Below are 21,597 nucleotides of genomic sequence, written 5' to 3'. Positions count from 1 at the left end.
CATTCGGCCCATCGAGCCTGCTCTGCCATTTGATAAGATCATGGCTGATCTCATTGTGACCTCAACCCGACTTTCCCATCTACCTACTATAACCTTTGACTCCCTTGTTAATCAGGAATCTATCTAACTCAGCCTTAAAAATATTCAATGACTCTGCCTTCACCACTCTCTGGGGAAGGGAGTTCCACAGACTTACGACCCTCCGAGAGAAAAATATTCTCCTCATCTCCGTCTTAAATGGGAGACCCTTTGTTTTTAAACTGTGGCCCCTAGTTCTAGTCTCTCCCACAAGGGGAAACATCCTCTCAGCATCTACCACTTCTAGTCCCCTCGGGACCTTATGTGTTTCAATAAGATCACCTTTCATTCTTCTGAACTCCAATGTATACAAGCCCAACTTGTCCAACCTTTCCTCATAAGATAACCCCCTCATCCCAGGAATCAGTCAAGTGAACCTTCTCTGAACTGCCTCCAAAACAATTATGTCCTTTCTTAAATAAGGAGACCAAAACTGCACACAGTATTCTAGATATGGTCTCACCAATGCCTGTACAACTGTAGCAAAACATCTCTTTTTATATTCCATTCCCCTCGCAATAAATGACAACATTCTATTTGCCTTCCTAATCACTTGCTGTACCTGCATACTAACTTTTTGTGATTCATGTACTAGGACACCCAGATCCCTCTGTACCTCAGAGTTCTGCAATCTCTCTCCATTTAAATAATATACTGCTTTTTTATTCCTCCTGCCAAAGTTGACAAGTTCACATTTTCCCACATTATACTCCATTTGCCAAATTTTTGCCCACTCATTTAACCTATCTATATCCCTTTGCAGACTCCTTGGGCTCGATTTTGCGATCGCGTTTCCGGCGGGTTCCCAGCGGGGTGGCCCCGAAAATCCTGATATCCGGTCACGTGACCGGATCGCGACGAAATCCCGGCCACTTCCGGGTACCGCGCTGACGTGCGGGGCTGCGCGCGCAAGCCCCGCTGGTGGGAATCCCGCAGGCAATTAAAGCCAGCGGGGTTCCACTTGAGAGTACTTACCTTGCTCGTTGTAGTCAGTTAATGAGCTGAATCAGCTGTCAAAAGAGGAAGTGTGGGATTTTAGGTTCAAGGCAGTGAGTTTCACACACTGGGGGAAACAGTCCCTTTCCAACCAGGCGTGTTGCAGCCAGCAGCCTGTGGCAGGTGCCAAGGTGCGCTCCACGGGGGAGAGCCCTCACCCACGCAGGAGGCCACTGCGTCACATAGGGCAACCCCTGCCCTCCACCACCCCCCGCCAAGCCAGAGGACAGACCGACACGAAACCGCAGCCCCAGTCCGAGGACCCACCCACCTACCCTGCACAACCCCTCAGACCAACACCTGCCAGATGGGTGGTGCGTTGACATCGTCGGAGGACGAACAGGATGACCAGCCCCAGCAGCCTCGCAGTCCACGCCGTCCGCCTCGGAGACGTGGGGCCCCCCAACACGGTGCTGCGGCACACCCACCTGCACAGCAGGAGGGAGGGCAACCGCAGAGAGAGATGCGTCGCAGGAGGCACTACCCTCCGCACAGGGTGTACAGAGCGAGGCTCAGCTTCATGGACCTCTCCGAGGAGCAGTGCATAGGTTGACTCAGAGTCAATTGCCAGGTAGTTGCCGACATCTGCAGCCTCCTTAACGACGAGCTGCTCCCTGATGGACCAAGCAGCATCTTCCTACCTGTCGCCGTCAAAGTCACCACTGCCCTCAACTTCTTCGCATCCGGTTCCTTCCAGGGTGCCACCGGGGACATCACCGGGGTCTGTCAGTCCTCTGCACACAAGTGCATAAGGCAGGTCACCGATGGGTTGTTCTGCAGGGCCTCGCACTACATCAACTTCGCCATGGACGAGCGCAGCCAGATGGAGAGGGCGGTTGGATTCCATGCCATGGCCGGCTTCCCACGGGTGCAGGGTGTAATCGACTGCACCCACATCGCAATACGGGCACCTCCGCATGAGCCAGGGCTGTTCATCAACAGGAAGGGGTATCACTCCATGAACGCCCAGCTCATCTGTGACCACCGCCAGAGATTCCTACACGTGTGCGCCAGATACCCCGGCAGCTGCCACGATGCCTTCGTCCTCAGGGAGTCCGCCGTCCCGCCCATCCTGCAGGCACCCAACGCCGGCAACGGCTGGCTCCTCGGCGACAAGGGGTATCCCCTACACACGTGGCTCATGACACCTCTGAGGAACCCCATCACCGAGCCGGAGCGTCGGTACAATGACAGCCACACTGCTACCAGGTCTACAATTGAGCAGACCATAGGGCTTCTCAAGATGCGCTTCAGGTGCCTTGATCGTTCTGGGGGAGCGCTCCAATACACACCATTCAGAGTGGGACGAATCATAGTTGTCTGCTGTGCCCTGCACAACATGGCCCAACAGAGGGGGGTGCCGCTGGAGGAGGCCCCATCCACACCCGCCACCCACATTGAGGAAGGCGAGGGCGAGGAGGAGGAGGAGGCGGCGGAGGAGGAGGACGCGCCAGAGGATGTTGGACGACCCATGCGCCGAGCCGCGACTCACCGGGATGGTCGCCGGGTCAGTGAGGCACTCATACGTCAACGGTTCTCCTAGAGTCAGACACTGCGAGGCGCTCGCATCTCCTCACCTGCACATGCGAGCGGCCATACCAGCCCCCTCCACTGAAGAGTGCTGCCAGTAATCCTGCACCCACAGCAGTGTGCCCAATGGGTAGCAGCAGGTGTTCGCCGTCATGATGGCCTCCACGGAACGCACCTATTGCACAAGCCGCGGAAGAATGGACGAGAGGTGGCAGGAGTGGTGAGAATAGAGTATTTAATATCTCGAATGTGACATTATATGAAAAAAAAGTACAAATTAATAAACACCCTGGTGTATTCCCTTTGTGATTATAAGGCCTTTGCAATTCTTTTCCGGGAACCCGTACGTGGTGCTATCCCTGTGGCTCCAGCAGGGGTAGTGGCAGGTTGCTCGTCTTCTTGCCTTGACCGGGTAGATGCTTTTGGCGGACGGCCCCTGGGTTTCGGTGCCCGTGACGGCACCTCCACAGACTGCTCCTCCTGCACCGGGGCAGGGGCAGACTCGGCCACCTGGAGAGGAGGCACCATTGCGGGTACTGGTTGAGAGGTGGGCGACGGGTGGGACGTGGGGGCGCCTTGAGAAGCGTCCCCGCTTCCATGTCCCCGGTCACCATCATCCCTCTCTTGGCCTCGGCCCAAATCACCCCTTCCACCCTGCTGGACGGCAGTTTGGATGGCATGTGTGAGGCCTTGCAAGGCCACCCCTAGTGTATCCCTCAGCCTGTTGATGGCGTCGGAATGTTGCTCACCCTGAATCCGTACAGACGTTGTCAGGGCCTGCATGGACTCGATCTGGAGCTGTGCATGACGCTCGAGGGAGGCCAGCCTGTCCTCCACCGCAGACAGTCCCGCACCTACCCGCGACACTGTGTCGCCGGTACCCTCCTGTGCCTGCGCCACCAATGCCCACATGCAGGAGTTGGACTCCTCCATCGCCTGCGCTATTGTGGACAATGCGCGCGGCACCTCTGCCAGTACCTCAGCAATTAGCTGGTGCCCCTCGATGACTCTCCTTTTCACTGGTGGCCCCCTGGGTTCAGCATCTGGGTCCGGCTGAGCAGAGCCTGGAGATGAGTGCTCCCTCCGTCGCGGACCCTCCGCGGCTGCCCCTGCCACCAGGGTCTGCTCATGCTCACTCGTGCGCGGTGACTCACCAAGTGCTACCCCAACTAGTTGGCGAGGGGGACCCACCGAGGTGCGTGTCTCTGCGCTGGTGGATGGTTGGCTCTGATGTGACGATGCACCCTCAGAGACCGCCATGTCCTCTGAGGAATCGCCCTCCACGATCGCTTCACACAAAGACGGACCTGCAAGAGAACAGAGGGCACTTTGAGGCATGTGGACCAACTTGACAGTGCGCCTGATGGCAGGTGATGATACGGTAACTCGCGATCATGGGTGTTGAGTGTCAGCTTTCCCTTACCGGCCGTTTCGGCAGCGACACACTCGCCATCAGCCACCGACAGGCAATGTCGCGTGCGGGCGAGGTCGAGCGCCTCCACCTCGGCGTCGGTGAGCTCCACCACTTGCGGCGGCCCACCTCCGGTGCGTGCCCTTTCCCTATTGTTCTTGCTTCTCTTCTCCTGTGAAGGCAAAACACAGATGTGTGAGTGGGTGCGTATTGCATCGTGAGACGCATCGAGCATCGGTGTGGTTGGGTTGAGCGTGGCGCGGATGGATGGGAGGATGCGTGGGCCACGTGCCCATCCCATTGCATGGGGATTGGGGTGTGTGGTAGTGTTCGGGTGGGGTCAGGGACGGTGGGTACTTGCGTGCACGGCGAGGATGGTGAATGAGTGGCTGTGAGGATTGCTGATGGAGCGCAGTGGTGGCTGTGCAGGAGGGGTTGTGATCTGTTTGGCGTGATGGTGGGGACGGGATGTGGGAGGGTGCGTTGGTGTACTCACCTTGCCAGACCTAGTCAGGTCATTGAAGCGCTTGCGGCACTGCTCCCAAGTCCTTGGGGTGTTGCCCCTGCTGCTCACCTCCGCCGCCACCTCTGCCCATGCCTTCCTGGTTGCGGCGGCAGGGAACTTGCGTCCATCTTCTGGGAAGAGCGTTTCCCTCCTCCTCCTCACGCCCTCCAGCATCAGCTGCAGTGCCAGGTCTGAAAAACGGGGCGCAGCCTTTCCCCTTTGCTGAGCCATCGTCTCAAACCGCTTGCTTGTAGCAGGAGGGGCTTTGGGAGACTGCCCCTTTAACTGGAGCTCCTACATCGCGTCGACGGTACTGCGCATGCGCAGCCGGCCGGCACGCAGCCGGGGAGCGGAGAACCCGGAAGCAGGGCTTAATCAGGTCAATTATCCCGCGATCGCGTGGGGGACGCACGCAATTAGCCGTCCGCGTTTTCCACGCTCCCGGAGGACCACCCGCTGGGAACCCGCAGGCCTGCTAAATTTGAGCCCCTTATGTCCTCTTCACAACTTACTTTCCTACCTACCTTTCTGTCATCAGCAAATTTAGCATCCATACATTCGGTCCCTTCACCCGAGCCATTGATATAGATTGTAAATAGTTGAGGCCCAAGCACTGATCTCTGTGGCACTTCACTCGTTACATCTTGCCAACCTGAAAATGACCCATTTATGCCTACTCTCTGTTTCCTGTTAGGTAACCAATCCTTTATCCATGTTAATATGTTACCTCTCTCATTGAAAGCAGGAAGAGAATCAGAAATATGTTTATCGTGACATTGTATAAAAAATGAAAGTAAGAACAGAAACTCTGTTCCAAAAGGTCTATAGTACAGGTACAGGTAAAGGACTGCAATGCTGATACTAGGTATCAAAAGTTTAAAAGAGATCCATTTCCCGAATCTGGCATGCATCACCTTGAGAAGTACAAAAACTCACCTTCTGCTCCCCTCAAAAAATAAGCTCCAAATAAATGGAATCACAAGCTCAGTGCTTGAGCTATGGACCAAACAAAATTAAATTGTCACAGTGATGTCTGTTCCTCCCAGGATTGTGTGGTAGATTATTTTTCTGTCATAAAATCTGTGAATCCTCAAACTCTGGGAAGAATAAATGTGGCTGGAAAAGTTAAATCTTGAGCAGAAAGAATATCTGGTCCAAGTCAAATTCTAGTGTCTGCCAACCTACCCCTGCCTGTATTGCATTCTGACTTACACCCCACATTCCAATTTCACCAGCTGTTCACCACATCTGATCCACAAAGTAAAATAAAAAGCCAAATCATTTACAACTCCTCCCCAGATGTTTTTGAAACATCTACACATCAAGCAACCATGCCACAATATTTGAGTTCCTAACAAAATACTGTTACACTGTCCCAAATGAATAGCTTTCCCTTTTTCTAAACTTTAATCTTTCTTGTTTAGACATGCAACATGTTGGGAGATAATCAGACACTGTACCTGATTCTGAGATGAGTATTTGAGTTAATTTGGCCTTTGGTCTGTCAAAAATTAACAGAACACAAGCATGTACTTACCACTAAAGTGCCAAAGAATATGAAGCTCCCTACTCCTCTTCCCCTCCCCCATCCCCCACACTACACCAACATATATCTTGAACAATCAGGACTGAAATGCATGTTCCTCCACTGACCAGCATAAATGTATATCCCTTCCAGAATAGATGTAGACAGTGTCATTACATGGCCAGGAATCAAACATATACTCCACCATCTGGAATTGGTTACTTTCACCGATCTGCCAGGAATCAGATGCCCCAGGAATCAGATGCCCCAATGAGAGCACCAGGTTTTAAAAAAAAGTCTACATCACCTATCTTTAGGATGTGTGGGTATCTTCAGCTCTAGGTAGCAGTTGATACTTTCAACTGGTATGATAGCAAGAAAATTATAGTTAGACTTGAAAAATGGCACTATGACTTGGTGCCACCATTGGTCGGTAACGAGGCAGATTAATGACCAGAACTGACATAAACTGAAATAAAAGAGCATTAACATTTTTGCAAGTTAGAACTTGACTAAAGTTTTTATTATTTTAAAAGCATATTCCAGTACTTCAATGGTTAAGTTATTTGTTTTCACCAAGTGTAGAATGCCAATGCAATGTAATAAATTAATTCACACATTAAAATTACACTTTGACCAATGAAACCAGTCAGCCCTCCCTGCTATTTTACTTAGACTAAAAATGTTACATTAATAAATGTAGACCATTAAGATACAACTGTTACGACCATCTGAAGTGCTATAAAAGAAATAAAATACTATAAGATTTGAAATGGAGCATTCTAAAAGTAAAATGAGAATATTTTGTATCATTCACTTTGACAAATAAAGAACTATTGTAAGGTAGAAAATTAGCTGTGTGCTCTACAGCCAATTGACTTCCTCCCTGTTAATCAAATGCACTGTTTACTTAATCTTTAGTAAAATTTGAAAAACCATTAAAAACTAAGAGGATTAGCATCATATTTCTGGCAAAATGCACTTTTACTTCAGCAAAGGCTACTTTCACTCTCTAAGGAGAAAGTTCACTGTCTTCTCAAAGACCAATAATTTTATCTAGTTTAAAATAAATACAGTATTATTGTCCAGTTAAAGAGGATTAAAAACATAAACCAGAAACTGAGTTTAATGCTCCACTTCCCTGAATTCTCAACTGTGGTGATAGTGTTCACTTTTCAAAGTATTAAGCAGGAAGAGTTGAGGAAATATTTTACAGCACATATAAGATTACCATAATGTGAGCCTAAGAGATTGTGTTGAATTGCCCATAAAATGGTCAGATTTAATTCCTTCCATAATCTCTTAAAAGAGACCAAGTAATGTGTTGGCATCAGGTCTAATTTAGTCTGTTGCTTTCTCTACTGTCAACCTACTAGGTTAGGATAAGAAACAAACTGAATTGAGAACCAAAGGTGGCTTGAATTGGACCAGATCAGGTTCATTTGCCAGTGATCTGAACTTAGCCCAATTTAGCTCTCTTTACTTTCAGATGTGTGTAGCTCTTTAGATAAAAAAAATATACTGTAACATAAAATTGAAAAATTCATCTGCACATATGCAACACAGATTTTGCCATTTGATCATGCCTTTGCTGAGAGGCAAAGCAATAGAAATCGATCCTTGTTGGGCCACTATCATTTGGTGCTGAATCAAGGAAAGTTTATTCCATTGTAAATTATAAATGGTTTTCTCTCCTCAGTACTGTCTCCCTCCCTTTCAAAACCACCATCATCACCCCCTTCTCAAAAAACCCACCCTTGATTCCTCTGTCCTTGCAAACTACTGCCCCATCTCCAATCTTCCTTTCTTCTCCAAAGTCTAAAGACGTGATGTTATCTCCCAAAGCCATGTCCATTTTACCCACAACTCTCTGTTTGAATCCCTCCGATCAGGTTTCCACCCCCTCCCACAGTACCAAAACAACCCTAACCAAAGTCACAAGCAATATTCTCTGTTACTATGACTTGGTGCATTATCCTTCCTCATCCTCCTCACCTCTCTGCAGCCTTTGGCATGGTTGACCACACCATCTTCCTCCAATGCCTCTCCTCCATTGTCCAGTTCAGTGGCACTGCCCTTGCTTGTTCCATTCTTACCTATCAGCTTATTATCAGAGCATCTCTACCAATGGCTTCTCTTAACTCCACACTTTCACCTCAGGAGACCCCCAAGGATCCATCCTTGGCCTTGCCCCTTGACGACATCATCCTCACACATGTACGCTAATGTCACCCAGGTCTACCTCTCCACCACATCTCTCGACCTCTCCATTGCCTCTGTGCTGTCAGACTGCTTGTCTGATATCCACTCTTGAATAAGCCACTATTTCTTCCAGCTCAACATTGGGAAGACTAAAGCCACTGTTTATGGCCCTTACCATATATTCTGTATCCTGGCCACTGCCTCCATTGCCCTCCCTGACCATTGTCTCAGGCTGAACCAAGCTGCTTGCAACTTTGACATCCTTTTTGATCCCAAGCTGATCTTTTGACCCCATATCCTCTCCATTATGAAGTATGTCTACGTCCAACTCCATAAAAATGCTAGCTCTGACCCTACTTCACTCCATCTGCTGCTGAAACTCTCATCCATGTCTTTGTCACCTCCAGACTTGTCAATTCCAATGCTCTCCTGGTTGGCCTCCCATCCTCCACCCTCTATAAGCCACAGTTGATCTAAAACTCTGCTGCCCATATCCAATCCCACACCAAGTCCCGCTCGTTCATCACCCTGCTGCTCACTTACCAGCATTGGTTTCCAGTTCCCCAACACCTGAAATTTAAAATTATTTTTCTCTTGCCTCCTATCTTTGTAACTTTTCCAGTGCTCCAGCCACCGCTCCCCCGCCCCCCACCCCCACCACCACTACTCTCCCTTCCTCTGACTTCAGCTCTTGGGCAGTCTCTGCTCCCTTCACCACACCATTGGCCTCCATGTCTTCAGCCATTCAGGCCCCATGTTCTGGAATTCCCTCCCTAAACCCCTCTTCTCCTCCCCCTCCATCTTCTTCTTTCAGGCCCTCCTTAAAACCTGACTTTTTATCTAAGTTTTTGATAATGTCTCCTTCTTTGATTCAGCATCCATTTTTCCCTTGTGGCCCTGTGAAGTGCCTTGAGAGGTTGGTCTAATTTAAATACGCTATATAAATGCAAGATGTTGCTGTTTTGTATTGTGGGCCAGTACTCACAGTCCTGGGGTTAAGACTTCACAAGTTAATTTTGCATAGGACCCTAACAACAGAGTGAGCTGACTTTGTACCATCAGTCAGGACAAGATTGAAAGGGAAAGGACAATCGTTCCAATGTACTGTATTCCCTACCTACGAGCAAACGAAATTAATGGGCAGGAAAACACTAGCTGGTCCATCAAGACTGCAACCTATCTTTATAAAAAAAATAGCAAAACGGCATTTTTATACCTTTCCATTTGCTAAAATCTTCTGGTTCTTCTCTCCAGCCACTTTCTGGCTTAGACTGCAAGGCTGGTGTTCACATATGTAAGTACACTGTGAATTGTTCTAGCCACTAAAATACTGAAATGTTGTACATTGCCAGTAGCAATGGCACATACCTGCCCAAGTAGGCTTGTATGGGCTGGGTATATCTTTTACCCAACAAAATGAAATGTCATCTTCAACTGGGAGAATCAGCATGTTTGCCTATTAAAGGTTCCAACCATTTACTGTGGATGTTCACTATAAAATACTACATATTTATATTTAGCAGCCAGAGGAGTGTTAAAAGCAGGTATGAGTTTCTCCTAAGATCACTGCAACAGTAGCACAGGATAATGAGACCTCTTATGATTATTGTTAAATGGAGCAGCAGCCAAAACATTACTGAATACTGTTGTAGTTGCAAAGTATGCATTCAACACATTTCAGGAAAGATTATTTCTCAATGACTTAGCAGATAGCAACAGACAGTGTTAATAGCTAGATATGGATCTGATACTTGGCAATCCAGTGAGCAAGGGGTTTGCTTTATTGGGATTAGCTGTTCGTTCTGCAGGTGTCCAAATTCTTTTCCTTCCGTTCACCCCTCCACTACCACCAAGATCTAAGTTCCTAACTCATTGCAACATGTATTTTTCTATACTATTACTTCAGTATTAGAACATTTAAAATGATCAGGGATGGTAATCATGGCAGTAAACGTTTCCTGGTGCTGATATATACATATATAAACAATACTGTGTTTTTTTAATTTAATTATTTAATCATAATCTAGCTTTAATTTTTGCTTGAAATGTACTTAAATTCTAATCCTTTAATCTGTTCCATGATTGCCCCGAGTTATTAAACAATTTTTTTATAGTGTCAGCAGTGGATAAATGTCTGATCCATATAGTTGACAGATGCATTTGCCTGATACTATAAGCAGGTTGTTCTACTGGATATGGCAATTACAGGTATCTTTTGTATGATGGAAACAGATCAGTGACAGTTAATGGGAGGGAGGAGGAAGGTCTTATAATATAGTTGCATATAATTCATAGTATTTAGATACCGACTGATGAAAATAAATTTTTACTACAAATATGATTAGCTGGCCTATGATTAGTTAGCCTACGCACCCATATAGAAAAGGTTTTTGTTTTTTCAGTAGCACAATGCTTCTCTTTTTAGTGACCACAATTTCCTCTGTAATATCCCCTAGCTGCCTCATTACCATGGAAACCAAAAGCAACATTCCAAAGAGTCTAAGCACATTCTTACTGCCAATAAGCTTAGACCTCAGGCCAGCAATACATATCTGTACAAAGAGAAAAAATATGCTGGTAATTGAATGGGTGATGATGTATGAGTAAGATAATAAACCCATTTACTAAGAGCATCCGGATGCTATTATTTAACTGCAGGCATCTTTTTGAGAAAAAGGAAATTACTGTCAATAACCTATGTCTTCACAAGACAAACTGTTGCATTAAAACACTTGTAAATCTACTGGTACTTCTTCTGTAACTGATCGCTTTTATTAAAAATGTTTGGAAGCATCCACAAAAAAAATTATTATATTTTCCACTTTCTATTTTATTTTGCAATTAGGTTCTATTATGATCAGAAACACAGTGAAACCCCACCTGAGGAATGCACAAAGTGAGGAAGACTGGAGCTCAGATATGGGAGTTAATTTTCACGGCAGATTTTCTGCTTGGAAACGGTTTGCATGTAAGCTGGTATAGTTGTTTGATGTGAAACTGTCTCCCAAATGAGCGACAGCTCTACAGGAGTTGGAAATGGTTTTGAGGTCTGGTTTTGTTTCTCTGAGAGAAAGCAGACAGCCTTTGGAAAAGCAGCAACAGGACTTGGGTGGAAAGTGCCAATCTCTAAGAATAGAAGCAATGTCAACCTTGGAAAGATAATAACAGCATATGGGAGGAAAAGAAGTTGTGATTTCAGGAATGTGTTAGCCTAATAATAGTGATGTAGAACATTGGGAAATGTGTTGGAAAAATCTACAGTCTGGTGTGATTCAGATCTTCGACTGAATATTTTCCTTACTGCTGACTTATTCAAAATTCTTGTCCTTGCTTTAAATTTGCTTCATGACCCCAGCCAACCCTACCTTAGTGACCTCCTGCTGTCTCATCCCCCTGTGCATTCCCTCCACACCTCGAACACCTGACTTCTCCTTGTCCTACCCCCGTTTCCTCTGATCCACTATTGATGGCTGCTCTTTCAGACTCAATGCTCCTTCCTTCTGAAATTTCCTACCCAGTTCTCTCCACCTTGCCACCCCACTCCCTGTTTTTAAAAACCTCCTCAAAACCCTTCTCTTTGACCATGCCTTTGGAGCTGCTCTATTCTCCCATTTTCTCCTGTTACTCAGTGTCCATTGTTTTGTCCTCCTAATGTTAAGCTTTGAGACATCTTGCATGTGAAGAGTGTTAAAGAATGCAAATTGTTGTTATCTCCAGGACTATTGCCTGCCAGAAGAGGTACAAAGTATTATTGCCTGGCCTGCAGATGAAGCATGTAATTTAAATGAGGTGTGTGGCTACATCTGGAGGCAAAGCAGGTGTTGGCAGCAAAGGTAACTGGCAGCTTCTCACGCCTTGTAGCATTGAGTCGCTCATTTTATTCTGATCTTTCAACCTGTCATACATGATAATTCATGCATGTCGGCTGTTGCTAAAGTGAATCCTGGCAGAGGGGAGGTTACTGTTATTATAACAGATTTTAGGACTTTAAGATTTTACTTGATAATGTCTGAAATAGTGACTAAGACTAAAATTAAAAGGTAAGTTTTCCGATTCTGCACTTCCAGCATAAAAGTCTTGCTCGTGGGGAGTGCATATCGGAACATAGTGCGGGCACAGCCCTTGATTAATGCAAGGAAAATCATGGGTAATGCCCATGTGATTTTCTAAAATGCACATCCGGTCGTTTAATTCTGTGCCAGGAGCGCAAAGAAAAAAATTCATCCTTAAATACCTGAAATTGGGCTGTTTGATTATTAGTATGTTAACAGTTAATGTGTGTATATGAAATTCCTTTGTCTAAAGAACATGCTAACCTGTTTAAAATATTGCCAATTGTCACTATAAGTTGCATTCTCATGCTGCAATATTTTTTCCATTATCTGTCATCCTATTATTTCTTATTACCCACAATATTTCCACTCTGCAGTTACACATGATTGCTGATTTGTTTCAAACTAAAGGATGAAAGTAATCAATGTTTCACTGTTAACAAAAATTTGATGAGAAACATTTGTGCAGAAATGTTAGCAAGAAGTTGTAGGCATGATTGATTCATTTGGAACTATCAATGAAACATAGCAGGAATAAAAAGAAATTCTACAAAATATGGTTCTCATTCCACTGCCAATAAACTGCAGAACAAAAGTTTAACCAGTAGTCAAATAGTGAGGCAACATGTAACTGATAGCATGGACCCAAGGTACAATAGCAATCACTATGACACAAGTGGTAACTCCCAAGTAGTGGGAATCTGTTAAGTGAAGATAATTTGCATGGGATTGATGGCAAGGAACAACATAAGCAAGTGCATTCAAAAAAAGCTGACATGAATCATTAAATAAATGGTTTTTAAAAGAATGCTGACACTGGGTGCCTGAAATGTGAAAGTGTTCAGTTTTCCAGCACTGACATTTTTTACCTTGACAAGCACAAAAGTTCACTACTTGAAAGAGTATTGAAAGGCCCAGGCTACAGGTGGAACCGCCTTCAGGAAACGAGAGGAGAAAATAGAAAGACAATTTTTTAAAAATCAGAAATCTATTTCAGGTATTAAATCGATTAGCTGTTTTTAATTATGTGATTCAGTTTTTTTACCAACAGATGCCACTAGCGTACTTTAGTTTTGTAAATTATACTGGTTTTATATTGGCAGATAAAAGTGCTGTAAGCAAAGTCTCTTCTTTTTTTAAAACATAATGGGGTAGATCTTGACTTTGTGCATTAGGAGACACTAGGACAAGTGACCAAAAGCTTGGTCAAAGATGTAGGTTTTAAGGAGTATCTTAAAGTAGGAGAGTGAGGTGAAGAGATTTAGGGAGGAAACATCACCTCCCTTTTTTTATATCCAATTCCCCTATTTTTAACTGACATGCAAGGGGTAGGTTTTTGGCAAATTTTGTTGGGGGGGGGCTGTCAAAAATTGATTGCTTAAGCGAACAAGTCATTGATGACTTGCTTAATGCATTTATGAGCAGCTGAGTGGTGTATTTTGCGGATATCTCCAGTGGCAGCCTGGAATGATCCCAAAGCATAATTGGTGCATGTGACCTTTGTAGACCAGAGGTCACCGTTACGGTTATTGGCTTAGTACAAAGAGGAGAAGAGTCAATTCTCTCTTAATTCTCAATTCGCTTTATTAACGTTGTTAGATCATGTACATATAGCTTATATGTCTGGTTAGATATAGGCATGCAGTTTACAGCAGGTTATGCAGTTTTATACCCAAACTAGGATTTAAGCGCACACCCACTAGGTTTCTCTGACACTCCCTGAGTGGTCACAGAATAGAAAGGATATTATATTACCCGGAAAGGAGAGCTGACGCTGGCCAGGCATTCCGTTCTCTCTCTCTTGACGTCGTCGCCACGTCCCTGACGTAGGGTCTTCCACTTCCGGGGTGGTTAGTCTCCGGAGTTTCGCACACTGGCACCAAGCCTGCAATTCTTCATTCTTATTCCCAAGTCTTATCTCTTCGAGTGGTGTTGTCTTTCTCCTGTTGGCTTAGATTTGCTCGAGTGGTCGGTGTCATCCCCTGATTGGCTCTGTTCCAAGGGGTTAGGTAGCATTACCTTATTACTCCTTTTCTAAATAAGGACTGGTGTCTCATCACATCCCCTTTGTCTCTTAGAAGCGTAGCTAATTCAAACCGGTTCCGGCCAGCTCAGACCAGTGACTGAACTCCAGGTTACTGCAGTTCAAAAGTTACTTTTGCCTGAGTGTTAGCAATTCGGAATAAACTCAGTGGTTTTTTGCAGCCCCTGGCCAATACCTTGATAGTCTCTGTCAGTGCCACACCTATGCAGGTCATCTTGAGCATGTGGCACAACCCTATCATGACCTCCCTTGTGAATTATAACTTCCGCAAGCACAGCTCCTCTGACAAAAACTGAGGTATGATTGCTTTGCCTCTAGATGAAGATACTGATGGATGAGCAAAAAGTACCTCTGGTACCACCTGACTTGCCTGGTATCTCCTCCTTGGCCTTCGAGTAAAGAAAGATTCCCACATGGGAAATCCATTGTGCCATGATTGTGGAGTGAAAGCACCAGAATAGTTGGTAAAAAGGCTCCACCAAAGCTACCTGAAAAAGGGATAAAACACCTAAAAAAGAATAAGAGAAGATATTCAGAAATAGCCTCAGAATGCTCCTCCCAATCTTTATACAGGGCTTTTTACACCCACTTCCATAAAGAGCTCAGTCTTTGGTGGTAGATGAAGCTGTGTGAATGCAATGACATCATTGCAGCCTCATTTACATGAAACCGCCCACAAATTGAGCGATGCTTCCTGGAACACTGAAAAAAATCAAATTATGAAATTGGATGACGGTGTTATATGGATGAAGATCGGATATTACAAATCTCCATCCCTTTTTCCAGGTGGTTTCACCCACTTTAAAACAATTAACAGACATAACCAATCATAAATCTACCTTCTTAGCTTTAATCAGCCTATTGTTGCTGCAATCAGTGGAAAATTGTTTTTTGTATGTAAAATCAACTTTGTCTGTTATTATTGCTAAGTCACATTTAACACTATAAATGAATTGTAGGCATTAGCATTGCCACATTCTCAGAAAATCAGCAATTAGTGCAATAATTAATGTATGCTAAATTAAATCCAATAACATTTTACATTACTTTTTCAAAACACAAAACACGCATGCCCGGTATTTCAACCATTAGGCATAAGGTTTTCCAGAAGCAAGTGAATCCATTACGTACTCAGTCCTTAAAGCTATGTATTCCAATCCACTGTGCCCTAATTTATCACCAGAGATGAGTAAAGTTAAGGCAATTGTTTGGTATCAATATGTTTCTGACATTCTAATGACATCTGGAAATAACCATTCTATGTGAATTAAATCGGCATCAATTGTGGATAGATATTATTTTTCAATATTTCCATTAAGTTTACGATATTGGAGATGATTTTGCAAACATGCAGCGAAAACGCCATTTATCATCAATTAAGCTTGTTAAGTGGGCTGGAGAGGGAGAGAAGTGGGTCCAAAAGTGGGCCAATTTGCAGTTTTTGATGTCTTAAAGGGCCTGCCTCCTATCGCATATTAGTAAAAGCTGAAAAACAGTTTCAAAAAAACTACCACAGACTCAAAAACAAACTGATAACTCATTGGGAGCCTTGAATGTAGACATATGACATACAGTTACACTGACAGTTCAGGTATACCCAACATTCCATCACTTGTATAGCAGAAGGACATGATAAAAAGTGGCAGGGATTTTCCTGCCTTTCTTGTGGGTAAATTGTGGATTAGTACTCACTGTTGCTAAATTTGATTGTGCAACTGTTCAAAAGGTGTTTATATCTGTCAGTGGCAGAAATTCCTCTCTCTTACTCACAGTTCACACTAACACTGCTCCTCCTCTCAAGTGCCAGCTTCGCTTTATATTATTACACAAAGACGAGTTGTACTGATTGAACTAAGCAAGTCTGATCAAAACTGTTACTCTGTATGTTCACTTGATGTTAAATAAAGCAGCTTAGTGATTCGTATCTAGCCTTGGTTTACAAGTGTCTTTTTGTCCATCTTCGAAAAGATTAGAGAGGCACAAGGGGGCACACACAAAAGATATGAATATCCAGTTCAGATCACAAGGGGTACTATTGTTACACCCCTGGGTTACATTATTGCATAGTTAGATATTGGGCAATCCTAAATGTATAAACACTCAGACCACTTACAGAAGTGACTAGCACTGTTATACCTGAGAGACTATTTAAGACGAGACTCCAAACTTGAAACACACCCTTTACAGATCCAATCCTGCTGGGATTACGGAATTGTCTTCCACTTGTTAGAACTGAATAATATAAATTGTAATATTAGAGCGACATTCTAGAAGGTTGTTTGATTAGTGGAGCTCAAGGAGAAATTTTATCTCAAATGCTTTGCTCAAATAAGTGCAGGAACCTGTAAACTCCAAGTTACATTTAGGCATGTACAGTCCTGAGCGGCCTCATAGTGCTGAAGTTGGTGAACATATCAGTCTGAGACAGCTATGAGCACTGATTAAAATGGAACCCATGAGCACAATGTACTTGAGCACAATGTATTTGTCTGGCATTTTGTACTTCCCCAGGCACCTGCTTCTGACTCACTCTAATCCTATTGTACACTGTAGTTATAATGCTTTAAACTTCTGTACGTACATGGTCTGAACTTGTATCAAACTAAAAAAAATGCATCTGCCAGGTAGTCTTTTTGACAGTGAAAAGAAGGCATTTTGGCTTTTTGGTTAGGGGCTGTGTGTATGAGGATTTTTAGTATCATCTCTTGTGAGTCAAGAAGTTCTTTTTATTAACATGTTTTCTTCTTTTGCTGCATCACAAAAATCAATTTTATCTACAGAATTTGAAACAAATTCCACATTGCTGATGAAAGTGATGGAAGGGAGGTCCTGGGCACATGGACAAGTCACAATGTTTCCACTCTAGCTTCTGAATTTCAGTGTGACAGACCAGCAATTAAAAAAGTAAAAACGGATTTATGATCAAATGTATTCAACTGGACTTAATCCCTTAAAAAGGAGAGCAAGGAGAATAGTTATGGCAAGGGGATCAATAAATATATATTATTTTTGGGTTCAATGTTAAATCTCAGTACACTTAAAAATGCACCAAAAAAGTGTCAAAAAATCAAAATTTCCTGAAGGTGGGGGGGGATGACCTCAGCACCCCCCAGATATAAATTTTGCACAATCAGATGACACGTTGAGTATAGCTGCAGCTGAAGTCATGAAAAGTTCATGTCCCATTGCATTCCCAGTTAAACTACTTCTTTTCATGTGTCATACATGAGGCTATTAGGTTTCAGCTTCCACAGAAAAACGGATGGAATTGCAGAATGTGATCTCAAAATACTAAATCCAATATAATAAAAAGGATTTTAAATTACTCAGTTGCTTTGAAGCAGTGGCATTCATCCTAGGCCTTGATTGAGAGTGTTTTTTTCAGTTGTACGTTGTTCTTGGAGTTGTCAGGTTTTTGGGGTTGTCAGATTTTTGGGGTTGTCAGCTTTTCCCAGGTTTGTAGGGTGGCCTTTACACAATAGTCAAAATATTAATATCTGTGTTGACTTTAATGGAGATTCCCTCTGTATCAGGAACCAGCAGTGCATACACCTCATTAATTTAACAACCAAGTGAGCCTAAAACTTTTAGTCTTTAGGTAAGATCGTGTAGTTCATTCTAAGCCTCTTCAGCCTTTCGCAAAGATATAACCTTCTCCTTGTTGCTCTCCTATGTACCCACATTTACCATTCTTTCTCAGACAGGGGCCGATTTTTATTTTGGGTGCACATTGGTCGCACCGCCAACGCAATGAGACGATAGGGCCGAACCTTTTCATGGGTGAGTCTCATTACAATAATATTGGTCATCTTCCGGCACTGAACCAGTATTGACAAGCAGCTTGCCGATCGGAGGGTGGGGGGTACGGGGGGTGGGATAAGTGGCAAGTAACATTCGCACCAGACAAGTGCCAGGCAATGACCATCTCCAACAAAAGAGAGTCTAACCACCTTCCCTTGACATTCAACAGCATTACCATTGCCAAATCCCCCACCATCAACATCCTGGGGGTCACCATTGACTAGAAACTTAACTGGACCAGCCACATAAATATTGTGGCTACAAGAACAGGCCGGAGGCTGGGTATTCTGCAGCGAGCAACTCACCTACTGACTCCCCAAAGCCTTTCCACCATCTCCAAGGCACAATTCAGGAGTGTGATGGAATACTCTCCACTTGCCTGGATGAGTGTAGCTCCAACAACACTCAAGAAGCTCGACACCATCCAGGACAAAGCAACCCGCTTGATTGGCACCCCATCCACCAGCCTAAACATTCACTCCCTTCACCACCGGCGCACTGTGGCTGCATTGTGTACCATCCACAGGATGCACTGCAGCAACTCACCAAGGCTTCTTCAACAGCACCTCCCAAACTCGCGACCTCTACCACCTAGAAGGACAAGGGCAGCAGGCACATGGGAACAACACCTCCTGCACATTCCTCTTCAAGTCACACACCATCCCGACTTGGAAATATATCGCCGTTCCTTCATCGTCGCTGATTCAAAATCCTGGAACTCCCTACCTAAAAGCACTGTGTGAGAACCTTCACTATACGGACTGTAGCGGTTCAAGAAGGCGGCTCACCACCACCTTCTCAAGGGCAATTAGGGATGGGCAATAAATGCTGGCCTTGCCAGCGACGCCCACAACCCAGGAACGAATAGAAAAAGAAATCTTGCCCATAACTCTGCTGCATATATCCTGTCCAATATTAAGCCCCACTCACCTATCATCCACATTCTCATTGACCTACATTGGCTCCCAGACCCCTAAAGCATTATGTTTAAAATCTTCTTCCTCATCTTTAAATCCTTCCATTGTCTCACCCTGTCCCAGCTCTGCGATCTCCTCCAGCTCTATATTCCTTCTTGAAAACTCCATCCCCCTGACTCTAGCTTTTCCCAGCGAAGGTATCAATAATAAAGAATGAATATCATGGGAGTTGACAACCTTTTGATATGTCCCAGATTTTGCTTTGCCACCCATTTTAAGTTACTAAGATGCTTAGTCCTCTACATAAATTTTTGTGAGACAGATTTTCTTTCACTTCAAACAGTATTTGCCCAAACATTTTAATACCCATTTGGTTTGGAGGCATTTGACTCTTTTGAACCCATAATTACCTTTCTCATTTTCAGAAATTGTTTCAGTAAAATATCAAGTTTATATTTGATGAAACAGGGCTCATATGTGATTACAGTTTTGCACCATTTTCTTTCCGTTACTGCCAGTGAAAATTCAGATTTGTTAAAATGTTGTATTTTCTGCTGCTGGGCTAATTAACTATGATCACATCTAATGTCCCATTTGTTGGTTTATCAAGGTGAAGAGGGTGTGCATGAGGTTGCACAATGTAATGGACAGGGTGAATATTAGTTCTTTCTTTTTGCATCTTCACATGTTCATAAGTGTGAAAAATGTGTTCTGCCAAAATATCCTTAACAGCCGTTCTTTGAATGATTTCTGCACAAATGCATTATGATTTGTTTTGAGAAAGTGTCAATGAAAGCAAAGAGGATTCATTTCTATGGTATTCAAAATATGTGATGATACCGATGGGAAAGCAAAAGATAAAGATTGTTATACATTGAATCAGTTTGCAATGAAAAACCTCTTTGTGAAAAAGCTGATAAAACTTTTTTCCAATCTCTGTGGGTGATAAGGTTGTTGAATAGATATATTAGGCCCAGCTTCTTTTGTAGTGCAATACCTACCCACTGTCATGTAATTTTGTGTCATGCTTCTCAAATCATTTGGGATGGTTCAATTTCAATAGGGAAAAAAAGTGTTTATCCTGTTCACCTGCCTGTGGCAGGAATCCAGCCAAATTTTGGGTTTGATGTTCTTCCCTACAATCTGCAGCCCTATTTTGCTGGCTGGTTTCCAGCAGAGCTGATGGATGTCTGATAGACACTTGATTTGCTGCTCTAATTAGTGGCTGAACACGTTAGGGTACAATGTCAAATATACTATCATTCAAGTATGTCAGAAAATCATGGAAAGCTATGGTGCTGGTGCGTACAATAGGGTGCTGCAAAATGATATCCCCACCTCTTGTTAACCAGCTATACAAAGGGAGGCAGCCAGAGTCCTCCCGTAATAGCACCATCTAGTCTGGAGGAATACCATTACTGCAGGTCTTTAAAGTTCACAGCTGGGAAGAGGAATAATTTATTCTTTTGTCACATTGTCACCTTATAGTTGGGAAGTAAGAGTTCTACTGTTTCTTGTATCTTTTACTCGATTTTGTTTTAATGAGGAGAGTTATAAGCACTGTATATTTATTTGCCTTTCAAATATTTCAAAACAAGCAGGAACCTTTACTGACTCAAAAACAGAAAATGCTGGAAACAATCAGCATGTCAGGCAACACCTGTGGAGAAAGAAACAGATTTCACCGGCATGATTTTAAATGGGAAAAATGGGGGGGGGTGGGGAGAGGCGGTTAGTAAAAATTTTTTAAATCTAAAACCCGCCTACTTCCAGTTTTCACAGAGGCAGGACGAGGGGTGGGTGACCAAACTGCTCTCAGGAGGCGGGTCAGTCAGTAAAAGCTTTTAAGGAGGCTGCGGTCTCCATTTTTGCAGATTCTTCACTTTTAACACCTGGGGGCCGGGATTCCTGGGCCTTCTCCTTCATGCCACGTGAGAGGAGGCAAGAAAGCCTGAAACAGCAGGTAAGTGTCTTTCTAGCACAGCTTGTGGGCCCAGAGGAGCAGGAGTGCTTCCCTCAGGCCCAACAAGCCTACCTGCAGTGACCCCCTCCACGATTTCCAACCCCCCCCCACCACGATCTCCAAACCACCCCCCACCATGATCTCCCACCCCCCCCACGATCTCTGACCCCCCCCCAAAGATCTCCAGCCCCCACAAGATCTCCAACCCACCCCCAAGATCTCCGACCCCACCACGATCTCTGATCCCCGCAATGACCCAGACCCCCCGATGACTGACCCCCCCCTCCCTGGATGACAGACACCCCCCCCTCCCTGGATGACAGACACCCCCCCCCCCTCCCTGGATGACAGACCCCCCCCCACCCCCTGGATGACAGACCCCCCCCACCCGATGACCCCCGATGACTGAGCCCCCCCCAATGACCACGGACTTCCCCCCCTTTTCATGTCCTCTCCCTGACTGCTCTCCCGTCCGACTGAGACCAGCCTGTCAATCAGGCTGGCCTGTCGGGCGGGAAACGTACATAAAATCAATGAAAGATGTCCTTACATCAAAATCATAAGGACGTCCGG

General features: G+C 44.7%; 1 protein-coding gene across 5 annotated transcripts in view; it reads right to left on the bottom strand.

Annotated features, from left to right (window-relative positions):
- Positions 1 to 21,597, bottom strand: part of LOC137340303 (G-protein coupled receptor 26-like) — a 420,507-nt gene that overhangs the window by 214,770 nt on the left and 184,140 nt on the right. The window contains exon 5 of one of the 5 annotated variants that reach the window (XR_010966762.1): positions 13,886 to 14,851. The exons of the other annotated variants lie outside the window; for them this stretch is intronic. The gene's annotated coding sequence lies outside the window, so the exon portion shown is untranslated. Of the gene's footprint in view, positions 1 to 13,885; positions 14,852 to 21,597 lie in introns of those variants that run through there. 5 annotated transcript variants of the gene reach the window in all.

The sequence above is a fragment of the Heptranchias perlo genome, chromosome 21 (assembly GCF_035084215.1).
Source record: "Heptranchias perlo isolate sHepPer1 chromosome 21, sHepPer1.hap1, whole genome shotgun sequence".
Lineage (NCBI taxonomy): Eukaryota > Metazoa > Chordata > Chondrichthyes > Hexanchiformes > Hexanchidae > Heptranchias > Heptranchias perlo.
The sequence above is the reverse complement of the archived record's forward strand: the minus strand, read 5'-3'. Positions and strand labels throughout refer to the sequence as shown.